This window comes from Vipera ursinii, assembly GCF_947247035.1.
Source record: "Vipera ursinii genome assembly, chromosome: 6".
NCBI lineage: Eukaryota > Metazoa > Chordata > Lepidosauria > Squamata > Viperidae > Vipera > Vipera ursinii.
In genome coordinates this window covers 77,459,993-77,471,479 of record NC_139515.1, presented here as the reverse complement: position 1 = coordinate 77,471,479, position 11,487 = coordinate 77,459,993, and positions in this window count along the sequence as shown.

The window sequence follows — 11,487 nt, the reverse complement described above, 5'->3', positions numbered from 1 at the left end:
CCTCGTATGGTAGCCTCTACACCAGGGCTTTTCAACCAGTGGTATGGGTACCACCTGTGGTACATTGGCAACTGGCAGGGGGAGGTGAATAAGCTGGACCGTTGGCAGCACCTCACAAGCCTGAGCGAGGAGATGGCTGGAGCTGCAGGGCTGTCAGGGCTCAGCGGAGGCGCCAGGATCAGTGCTTCTTTGGGGCTGTCAGGGCTCAGTGGAAGTGCCAGGATCAGCACCAGGCTCCAGCTGGAGCTTGGCGCTGATCCTGGTGCTTCTGAGGCCAGAAGAAGTGCCAATCAGCTGGAATTTGCAGCATCTCCAGGGTCTTGTGATTTACATTCAGATGCTTGGCAAGTGATTCATATTTATGACGGTCACAGTGTCCCAGGGTCATGTGAGGTGACCAAAAGCTGCTGCAACCACCCAGCAGACAAGGGGAATAAAAACCAAATATCTCCCACCCCAACCCCACTGCCAATCCTCAACAGAAATGCTCACAACAGTGAAAATCTCGGACAGGAGGAAGAGCGCCGCCGGGCGGGCAGGCAGGTGTCTTGCTCGGCTGTGGCTTGGGGGGCACTTTTTTCAGTGCCATTGTAACTTCAATCAGTCACTAAGCAAATTGTTGTAAGTCGAGGACTACCTGTACGTCATCACTTTTTTCCTTTTTTTTTGTCATCACGTTTTTGACACCTTGGTAAGCGACTGGTGGTACTTGGATGTTGCCATATCCTAAAAGTGCTACCTTGGGTGAAAAGGTTGAAAAGCCCTGCTCTAGACATTGCAGATCTCGGAAGCTGTGTTCTACTGTTTCCAAAATGTTTTTGATGTAAGGCTTTGTAGCTTTTCAGCCATCTAAAGCTCATCCAGAGTTTTGTGGACCAGACCTGGTTGTCCAATATATTGTCAATGTATCCTCATACAATGTGATAGCTTACTGTCAAACAGTAAGTATACTGTCAAACATTATCATTTCTTTTTTCTTTTTCTTTTTTGAGAGCGAGTGAGGATTGTCAGTGTTTAAAGCTGCCTAAACCAAACAACAATCTTCTGGATGTTAGCTTATCAGGTTATGACGTAGCTGTGAGAAGCTCAAATAAGTCAGACAGCGGCAAGATACAGAAATCTCTAAATAAATAAAAAAATAACTCCCATCCCTGTGTAGGAACAAAATGAATAAAAAGAGATAACTAACAGAAGCGGGGGGGGGGGGGAATAAGCTAAGAACAATGTAAAATTCATCCCCAAAATTATGCTGTCATAATTTTGAAGAAAAAATGTAGTTCAATAGCTTATTTGGAAGATCTGATTACAATCTTCACTGCATTTTGCTGTACACAATTGTATAAATGATATGAGTAAAGAGGAAGAAATTGCTGCTTGCAATTATGCCTGATTTCTTTTATTATTTTCACTCCCCAAGAAAAATCGATTCTCTGTATTTCTCTGCTGAGACACCTTCAAGGTCTTTTGTTTCCCCTTTCTGTTTTACACCACCACCACCACCCCCCTGGCTTGGAAATCTAAAGTGGATGACTCACAGTTCCATGTAGGTTGAAGAATGAGCCTCAAAAAACAAAAATGTCTCAGCTAGTCGTGATAGCAGCACTGATCAATACTTTTCTGGCTCAAAACATTATTGATCTGAGAGAAGCTCGTGGGTCATTTTTAAAATGTACAATGAATGTCAAAACCAATCCCAGGTAAAGGTTTCAAGGAGCAGGTTTTCATATCAGGGCTGTGCTTTAGAATTAATAATGGCAATAACAGTCGCAACAGCTATGGCTATCTCTAAACAATACTGCTCATCTACTGAGTATGGGAAAGAGTGTGCTAAGCATAAGTGGGTAAATGGAATATTTGCATTTCCTCAGTCTCTAAATGTCAAACACTTTTATTGGAGGACATAGAGTGATATTTCAACACCACTGTTTTTTACCTTTAAAGGTAAAGGTAAAGTTTCCCCCGCACATGCGTGCTAGTCATTTCCAACTCTAGGGGCCGGTGCTCATCTCCGTTTCAAAGCCGAAGAGCCAGCGCTTGTCCGAGGACGTCTCCGTGGTCATGTGGCCGGCATGACTAGACGCCAAAGGCGCACGGAACGCTGTTACCTTCCCACTGTAGTGGTCCCTATTTTTCTATTTGCATTTTTACGTGCTTTCGAACTGCTAGGTTGGCAGAAGCTGGGACGAGTAACAGGTGCTCACTCTGTTACGCGGCACTCAGGATTCGACCCGCCAAACTGCCGACCTTCTGATCGACAAGCTCAGCGTCCTAACCCACTGAGCCAGCGCGTCCCTTTTTTACCTTTATGTCCACCCAAAACTTTGGAAAATTCAAGTGGAATGGATTCAGCACTTAAAGTAACTTGCATGGGAAAATGTAGGAGAAAGACAAGCAGAGCCTGGGGGCAGAGTCAAGAAAGGGATCAGCCTGGAGTTATTACATTCTCAGAAAAGCTCTAAGTCCCACCCCTCTTGAATTCTGTTGACTTTTACCTAGCACCAATTCATTGCTGATCTCAGTTGACTAGATTCTTGGATGTAGGCATGAGCCTACATGAGCTTAACTAAAATTCATTGGGTGCTCCTGATTTTTTTGTGCCTGAAGCTATTAAGTGAATGAAGAGAAACCACCAATGAGAAGCTTCATTCAAACAGATGCACATTCATTCAGATTTGCTAGCTGTTTTCATCAAGGTCAATTTTCTGCTTAAATCTATAAAAGGCCCCACCCTGTAACTTGATTTAGAGTTGGGTGGATGGTCTTAGTTCTTTACAATTTTCTTTTTCAGTCAACCATAAAATGTCAGTTTTTGAAGTGCTGGCAATAGCATTTCAGGGCAACGTCAATGGAGGATCCTTCAAGGGAAAAGTTTTGAAGGCCTTCCAGAGAATATTGCCAATATTCTAAACGGCAACCAGGGCATTGTTGATGCGTTCATGTGAGGAGGTAGGAAAGAGGTGGGCGGGCTTAGAATTCTATTGACCATAGAGCTTCCTCTTCTCTGTGCAGGGGAAATGCCACTTCGGGGGCCAGAAAAGGAGAGACGCCCCTCCCTGAAGTTACAGAGGTTTTGGAAAAAAAGTGAGACGGGATTTGTATTTCTGTTGCTGGGTACCCATCCTACATAACTTGTAAGCCTCATTATTTTTGACCCTTAATAATTTGCCCTTGAAAGCAAAATAACTGGATAATAGGGTTGGAAGGGACTGTGGAGGTATTTTATTCCAAGCCCCTGCTCAGGCAGGAGACCTTATACTATTTTAGACAATGGGTTGTCCAATCTATTCTTAAAAACTATCAGTGATGGAGCACCTACAACTTCTGAAGGCAAGCCATTCCACTGATTGTTCTATCCAGAAATTTCTCCTTAGTTCTTGGTGGCTTCTCTCCTTGATTAGTATCCATTGCTTCTTGTTCTGTCTTCAGGTGCTTTGGAGAATAGGTTGATCCCCTCTTCTTTGTGGCAACCCCTTAGAAATTGGAATGCTACTATCATATCATCCCTTGTCCTTCTTTTCTAGACAAACCCAGTTCCTTCAACCATTCTGCATAGCCTCCAGTAACTAATCATTTTTGTTGCTCCTCTCTGCACTCTAAATCTCAATGTCTTTTTTATACAGTGGTGACTAAAACTGGATGTCATACTCCACGTGTGGTCTTACCAAGGCATTATAAAGTAGTATTAACCCTTCACATGATCTTGATTCTATCCCTCTGTTATTGTTAAAGCAATCATTAAGACTGCTCTCAACTCCAGGTTAATTCTTTTGGAATGGTATAACCAGTGAGAAAATCATGTCAATTTCTCACTTGTCCACCGAATAAATATAAGACTTGCATTAGTCAACCACTATGAGCAGGGGTGTCAAACTCAATTTCATTGAGGGCCGCATCAGCATTGCGGTTGCCCTCAGGGGGCCGGGTGGGTATGGCCAGGGTGGCCGTGGCCTACTGGGTGGCCAGCTCTACATCGCTCGCCTCAAGGGTGCCTATGGGGGCCTGGGCAGGAGTGGGAGAGATCTGAGGGTCTCTGGCAGAAGGAGGGTCTCTGGGCCAGGGCCAAGGCAGTGGGGGCCGTTCCCTCACTGTTTCCAGGATGGCTTCGTGGGCCACATGAAACCACTTTGTGGGCCAGATCTGGCCTTGTGTTTGACATATCTGACTATGAGGGTACTAGATTTTGACCAGATTCATCAATTGACTTGACCTAATAACTATCAAACTTTTAGATCGCAGTTTTCGCTCTGCTCTGGCCCAATAAAGCATTTTTTCAAGTGAAGATGTTCTGATGTTCTCATCAATGTCTTTTTTCCCCAAAGAAGGTCAGAAGGACCAACAAAAAAATCTCAAGAGCTTAGTTCTTTTTTGATGTTTAAAAGGTACAAGCTATTTGCAAAGGCCTTTGTATAAAATAGTTGGGAGGAGTTGTGTAACCTATTTTTCCTTTTTACAATCTTTATTACTAGAATCAACGTTATATAAACTCCGTAGGGCCTTTGCTATGATGATTGCACCTGAGAAGTTTGCTTTCTCCAATAGCTCCCCATCAGGTAGGTGATATAAAAGCTGTGATGTCATCACATCTGTGGTCGCAAATGGCCCAGAATCAGTGTTCTCACTTGTGATGATGTGGAATATTTTGTGAATTCCCAACTGACTGATCTTAAGGCACTTGGTGAAAACTAGGCTTGGAAAATTAATCATTCTTATTCTGCTGTTGTTTTTAACATCTTACCTGCTTAACTGTTCTACTTTTCTGTATTTTTCATTAGGATTATTTTGAATTTGTTAGATGCCTTAGAGGTTTTTCTTTGCGAGGCTTGAGTAAAAAATATTTCAAAGAATCATATCCATACTCATGCATGATAAACGAATGTCACTGAAAATATTCCTGGGGATTTTTAACCTGTTTATTCTTAGACGCAACTGTGAATTATTCTTAGCCCTGCTGCCTCCAAATGTATTGAGATTGTAATTCATTGAATTTTTAGCCCAAAGCCCCCTTGACTGGTAATTCTGGAAGAGGCCACGTCAATCAGTTTGCAGCGATGTTTTTTTTTCAAACTTGTCAACTTTAAAACTTATTTATATCAACTCATGCTGGCTGGGGAATCTGGGAGTTGATGTCCACACATCTTAAAGTTGACAAGTTTGAGAAATGCTGATCTGGAACTGTCAAGCTTAACAGGTAGATCAGATAGGAAACAAGACCAGATGTGTTAATGCTACTTTATTGTAAAGCTACATTACCAGGATCTTGCAAATCTGAAGTGCAATTCTTCCCTGTCTCCTTTACACCCTGAAAAATTAGGGAGGGTCTCATCTGAGCCTCTTGCCTGGCCCATTATCCAACTGTGGACTAAGCTGTTGCTTATCTAACCATTCTCTAGGCCAGGGGTATAGGCAACCTTGGCTCTTTTATGACTTGTGGACTTCAACTCCCAGAATTCCTGAGCTAGCCATGCTGAGGGGAAAGGGAAAGGTTTCCAAGCTGAGCCATGCTGGCTCAGGAATTCTGGGAGTTGAAGTCGACGAATCATAAAAGAGCCAAGGTTTCCTACCCCTGCCCTAGGCAGCATTTTTGGGCCCAGTATCCCAAAATCACTCCCACAGGAGGCTACTATACACATCTCCCTGGGAGTACATCTTAATGGAGATTGTAGGATTTACTTCTGAGTTAACAGCATTGGATTGCATTTATAAGATTCTGACTGTTCTGCCCCCTCCCTTTCCCAACATTACATTCAGCTGGGTCTACTCCCAAGTTTTTTAGGAATATATTATGTTTCTACAGGGAGGACAGAAATGTGTGCAACCTCAGAGTTCCAAGTGTTGCCTCAGTCTTTCAAATGTGCCCTCTCATCCTCCAAAATTATTTGCCCATTGAAATAACTTTGAGATGACACCCTGTGTTATCAGGCTGAGATCCTAAGTATGATTCCTAAATATGACTCCTAGCTTACATGAACAAATAATATCATAAGAACTGCCCGCAACTTCATCTCTCCCAAATGCCCCCACTCTACCCATAGCCAACTATATCTTTCTAGGAGGTTCACAAGTCATGCAGAACTGGAAACCATCTAATAATTAAAAATCTACTAATAAAAGGAATTTATTTTAAGTACCATCACTCTAGCTGGATCATTTAAAAAAAGCAATCCAGAATTCATGATTGCACCAAATTACTCTTGTAGAAAAAAATGATTTTGAAATTGAGCTGTGATGAGGTCCTAAAACCACTTGATTCCCAATCAATTCAAAAGCCTTCAGATGCATTTTAAATTCCACCGGGAGACTCTACTCCTGAAGTGTTTGATGTGGCATTCACCCCTCTGTGTTGTTTCATTTTCACAATGTTCTCTTCCTTAGATCATTGGCTGAGGTTATTTTCTTGCAGATATTTTATGATTTGCAATGCTAGAACTCCACAAGACTTAGGAACAAGCCAATTCCCCATTCATGGAAAGTTTTGTCTACTTCCATTTGCCAGTTTTTAACAGAGGCATGATTACTCACCCCTCCCAGGACATTAGGTAAACTATTGGGTATCAAAACAAGTGAGGGAAAATGGTAGACAAATGTCAGTGGTGTCATTTGAATGCAATAATGAAGAAATATGTTCAGAGCCCTCTTGATGGACTTCTGAACAGATGCACCATTACCTTCCATATTAATATGGAGGGGTTCTGAGGTGAATATCAAGCTGTTTTCTCATGTCTCTGTGGGAAATAGATGATTCATCGTTCTCTTAGTTCTGAAATGATATAATTATGCAAATGGCATTGTTCGTGACCTTTAATAAGTTTGGCAAGCATATATATATATATTCGTAGATTTTCATGAGTACAGGTATATAGGTCTTGGCATATTCGGGTCTTTTCCTGTGTAAGACTGAGGGTGTCTTGGCGACGTTTCAATGAGGTCCCACTCATCATCTTCAGGCTGGTGTCTTCGGCTTCGTGTTCACACAAGCATGAAGCCGAAGACACCAGCCTGAAGATGACAAGTGGGACCTCATCGAAACATCGCCAAGACACCCTCAATCTTACACGGGAAAAGACCTGAATACACCAAGACACACACACACACACACACATATATGCATGTGTGTGTTTGTGTGTGTGTGTGTATATGCATGTATATATATGTGTGTGTATGTATACACACACACACACGCACGCACACACTGCACATCACTTAGAATCCAAGGACTGTACTCAAAGACTACAATGGGTTTAGAAGCAAAGACTGCATTGAAAGAGTTATAAAAGAGTTTAACCTCATTTCATTGTCAAGTGCTTAATATAATGTTGCTCCTGTAAACAAGACTTTCTTTAAACCAACTTTGCTAAGATTTGGCCTGTTTTGCAGAAATGGGTATAAGAATAAGGTGAACACGAGCAGAATACATTTCCCTGCATCAGGAAGCTACATCTGTTATTATTTTAAAAAGTAAAGTCTCTCTGGAATCACGCTTTATTCTTGATGATGTATCCATGTCATTTTCTTAGCAACAAGACAAGCACGGTTAGACACTGCCTCCTTCTGGGATGTTCCTATTTTAATTTCCAGTCTTGGGATCTTCTGATGGCTAACTTGATTAGCTTTTTTTGATATCAGACAAGATTAACTAGGGACAGCAACTTAGCTGGGCCTCCAATTTCAACCTGTTGTGATGGTTGATGCAGTTAGTTACCCATGGAAAACACTACGGACTGGGCAGTGTATCTCCCACAAATCAGTCTATCATCTTTTTTATAAACATTTTTTTAAAGTAGAAGGAAAACATGTAAAGAACCCTAAATTCATGAGAAGAACAGCAGGATCAAATAAATCAAGGATAAGCAAATGTTAGTGTCGTACAGACCTTAAGTACAATATTCCTCTCTAATATACTGTACACAGAAAGAGACAAAAGTGAGATGCATATACAATTCAAAATTTCTTCAAGCTGTACACATAAATACCATGTACAACATGTGTAAGGCAGGATTTGCGGTGTTTCTATTGCCATATGCAGCAAAAACATATCAGTTCGGTTGATGGAGCTAAAGACTCACAGCAGGTTATCCCCCCCCCCCGAGAAATTTAAATCCCGAATTAAGAAAAGGAAAATCACCACATCCTTGTCTTTCAAAACAAAAAGATAGTTTACAGTCCTATAGATTACTTTGGGTGGAAATTCTTGGAATTGTAATCCAGCCTTTTCAAACAAGCACTTTGCTTCCCTTGCATTCAGCTCATTGGGATCATGCTGTGAATCCTATCATGTCTAAAGACAATTGAGTAGATATGGTTTTCCAGGGCCCTCTGTGCCCTTTTTAATTCAACTTTTTTGGATAGTCCATCTCATTTGCAATCCCACTTACAATTTTATGAGTGCGAACATACCTCTGCACACAACCAGGTCGTATCATGCACTTTTAACTACATAACTGGAGTCTCTTTGTTCAAGGTATCACCTTGGGACAGGGTTCTCCAAACTTGGCAACTTTAAGACTTGTGGGCTTCAACTGTCAGAATTCCTCAGCCAGCCATGCTGGGGAATTCTGGGAGCTGAAGTCCACAAGTCTTAAAGTCACCAAGTTTAGAGATTCTTGATCCTTTAAGAAATCGGGAAATTAATGTGCACTAATATTTCCATTGTGACCATGGAACACAACTGTTAAAGATTTAGGTTCCTTTGCCTAGAATGATCTGCTCACTAACATCTTTCTTTAAAATGGTGATTACGGATTTGATGTTGGCCATCAATGTTTAGAGCTACTAAAACTGTTCATCCAGCAGTCATTGCCTTGAAAGGATAGCGATAAATCTTCTTTAACAGACTCAAGATTTTATAGCTTTCAAGCCCTGATTTTATGCATGTTCTATTGGATTCATAGAGGTTCATTTCCCAAATAATGGACGTAAAATTATAGACTGAACTTCTGCTCTAACCATTTGGGGAAGAACTCATAATGATATCAATTTACATATGCAGTCTGATTGGTTGAAAACATGTCCTGCATGAGTGCTTATCATACTGAAGAAACAATGGAAATTCCTTAGCTTGTCCTATTGGTGGTTTTCTCCACTTGACACTGATTAGCCCATGACAAAATAGTGTTGTCTTACTTCAACCCAGCTTAGTACACTCTGGGGATAAAGTTTGGAAACATGTCACAGGACGTATCATCCTGAGAGCCGATAAAGCCCTCGCCAATGGGAAACATTCCAAAATGTTAACACTGTGAGTTGTTAAGTGTGATGATTAAGCTTACTGGAGTAATTCAAAGATCTCCCATTCTAGACTGGGGAATAAGAGCTTCATTGTTGAGTTTAAACATTGCTGGTTCTTGAGCGCTATACTACTCCATTGTGGGAAACTGAAATGGATTTCTAGGGCTCTCACCACTTAGCAAGCAAACCCACTAATGTCAAAAAGGGTGTAGGAGCAGGCAGAGCTGGAAGGTGGATTATTGGCAGGAAGGACAAGGGAGACGCGTCTTCGTTAACAGGTTTATTTAGTCAGCCCGGACAAACACAGAACGGAGAAACATGCCTTATATAGGTAGCTATCAAACGGGGCAGCGAATCAATAGTGGGCGTTTTTCCCGCCAAGGAGCAGGGCCAATGGGTCAGCTTGTAGGTCAGAATCTCCCTAGTGACAGTGCGAGTGCTTTAGCTAGGGAGGGAATCCCTTCAGCTGATTTTGGCGGGCGGCCGGAGCTTTGACAGCTAGCCGCCGGTACTGCGCATGCGTCAGTATTTGACAGCTCGCGGCTGCCGCTGTGGGATAGCCGCGGTTTTGACAGCTCGTGGCTTAATGCGCATGCGTGGCGTTTGACAGCTGTCAAACGGCCGCGTGTACTAGTAGGCCGCGGGAGCGTCTGCGCATGTGCTAACTTTGACAGCTGTCAGTGCGGCCGCGTAAATGCGGCCTATGACAGCTGTCATTATGGTTTGCAGTATATTGCACCCCTTTCCCCCCCCCTTGAACTGAACAAGTAATTTGAATTAACTTTTAACTGGTGTTGGAACTTGTTGGCGCACTTCCGGCCCATTCGAAGTCCAGTAAGTATGCTGGCGGCCTCTTCTGTCGCGTGGATCTGCGAGGTGAAGGTTTTTCTATTGTTGCGGGGGCTTCCTCGGGAGTGATTGGAGGAAGATCGGCTGGAGCGGGGACATTCTCTGGGTGAACGGTGCTGGGGGGTGCAGGTGTTTCCGCCGCTGTTTCTGGCGTGGAGGTGTTGGGGGGTGACCTGGGTCGGAGTTGATCTGCGTGTCTCCGTAGTGTGAGTCCCCTGCCAGCATTGATGGTGTATGACAGGGGGCCGGTTTGATCGAGAACCACCCCCTGGGTCCATTTATCCCTTCCCCCATAATTTCGGGCCCAGACATTTTGTCCCTTAGAGAATGTTTTGTGTGGCAAGTTGTTGGTTTTTTCGGCCGCTGGCCTGTCTGGGTGCAGTCTGTCAAGTCGAGTGACCAGTCGGCGACCCTATCTTAGTTCTGCTGGAGATTTTCCGGTGGTGGACACGGGAGTGGTGTGGTGTGCGAGGAGGAAGCGGGCGAGTCGACGGTGCCAGTTTCCGACGATCATTCTGCGCAGAGAGTCCTTGGTGGTCTTCACCATGACCTCTGCGAGGCCATTACTGGACGGGTGGAACGGGGCCGATGTTGCGTGTCTAATACAGTTCCTCCTCGTGAAGATCTGGAAGTCACGGGAGGTAAATTGAGGCCCATTGTCAGTGATTATGACATCTGGAAGATCGTGGGTGGCAAAGACTCCCCTTAATGCTTGAATGGTGGCCTCTGATGTGGTGCTTGAAACCGGGAGAACCTCCAGCCATTTAGAGTAACTATCTACAATGATTAAAAAGGTTTGTCCCTGGAATGGTCCTGCGTAATCGAGGTGGATACGGGACCAAGGATTGGAAGTGGTTTCCCATTTGTGAACTGGGGCGTGTGGAGGGGAGGGTCTGGTTTGCTGGCAGAGATAGCAGCCGGCTACATGCTGCTCGATGTCCCTGTCTAGGGATGGCCACCAGACATAACTGCGTGCCAGGGCCTTCATTTTTGAAATGCCAGGGTGGCCCTCATGTAAGTTTGGAGAACCCTGGCCCTGTGGCATGGAGGGACTATTACTCTGCACCCCCAGAGGATGCAGCCTAAATGTGTTGAAAGCTCGTGTCGTTTTGCAAAATATGGTTGGATGGGGGGAGAGGGGCAGGATGATTGCCATCCTGATGTGACCCATGAGAGTACCCTGCTGAGGGTGGGATCCCTGGTTGTGGCGTGTGCGATGTCCTTTGCTGTTACTGGGCATTCCGCGAGTTCTTGTATGGCCAGGACTTGGCCGGCTGGGGCTGGGTCAGGGTCTATTTGAGGCAGTGGGAGCCTGCTGAGGCCGTCTGCGTGGGACATTTCCTTTCCAGGCTTGTAGATTAGTTGATAAGAGTAAGCAGATAGGAATGTCGTCCAGCGAAGCATTCGTGGGGA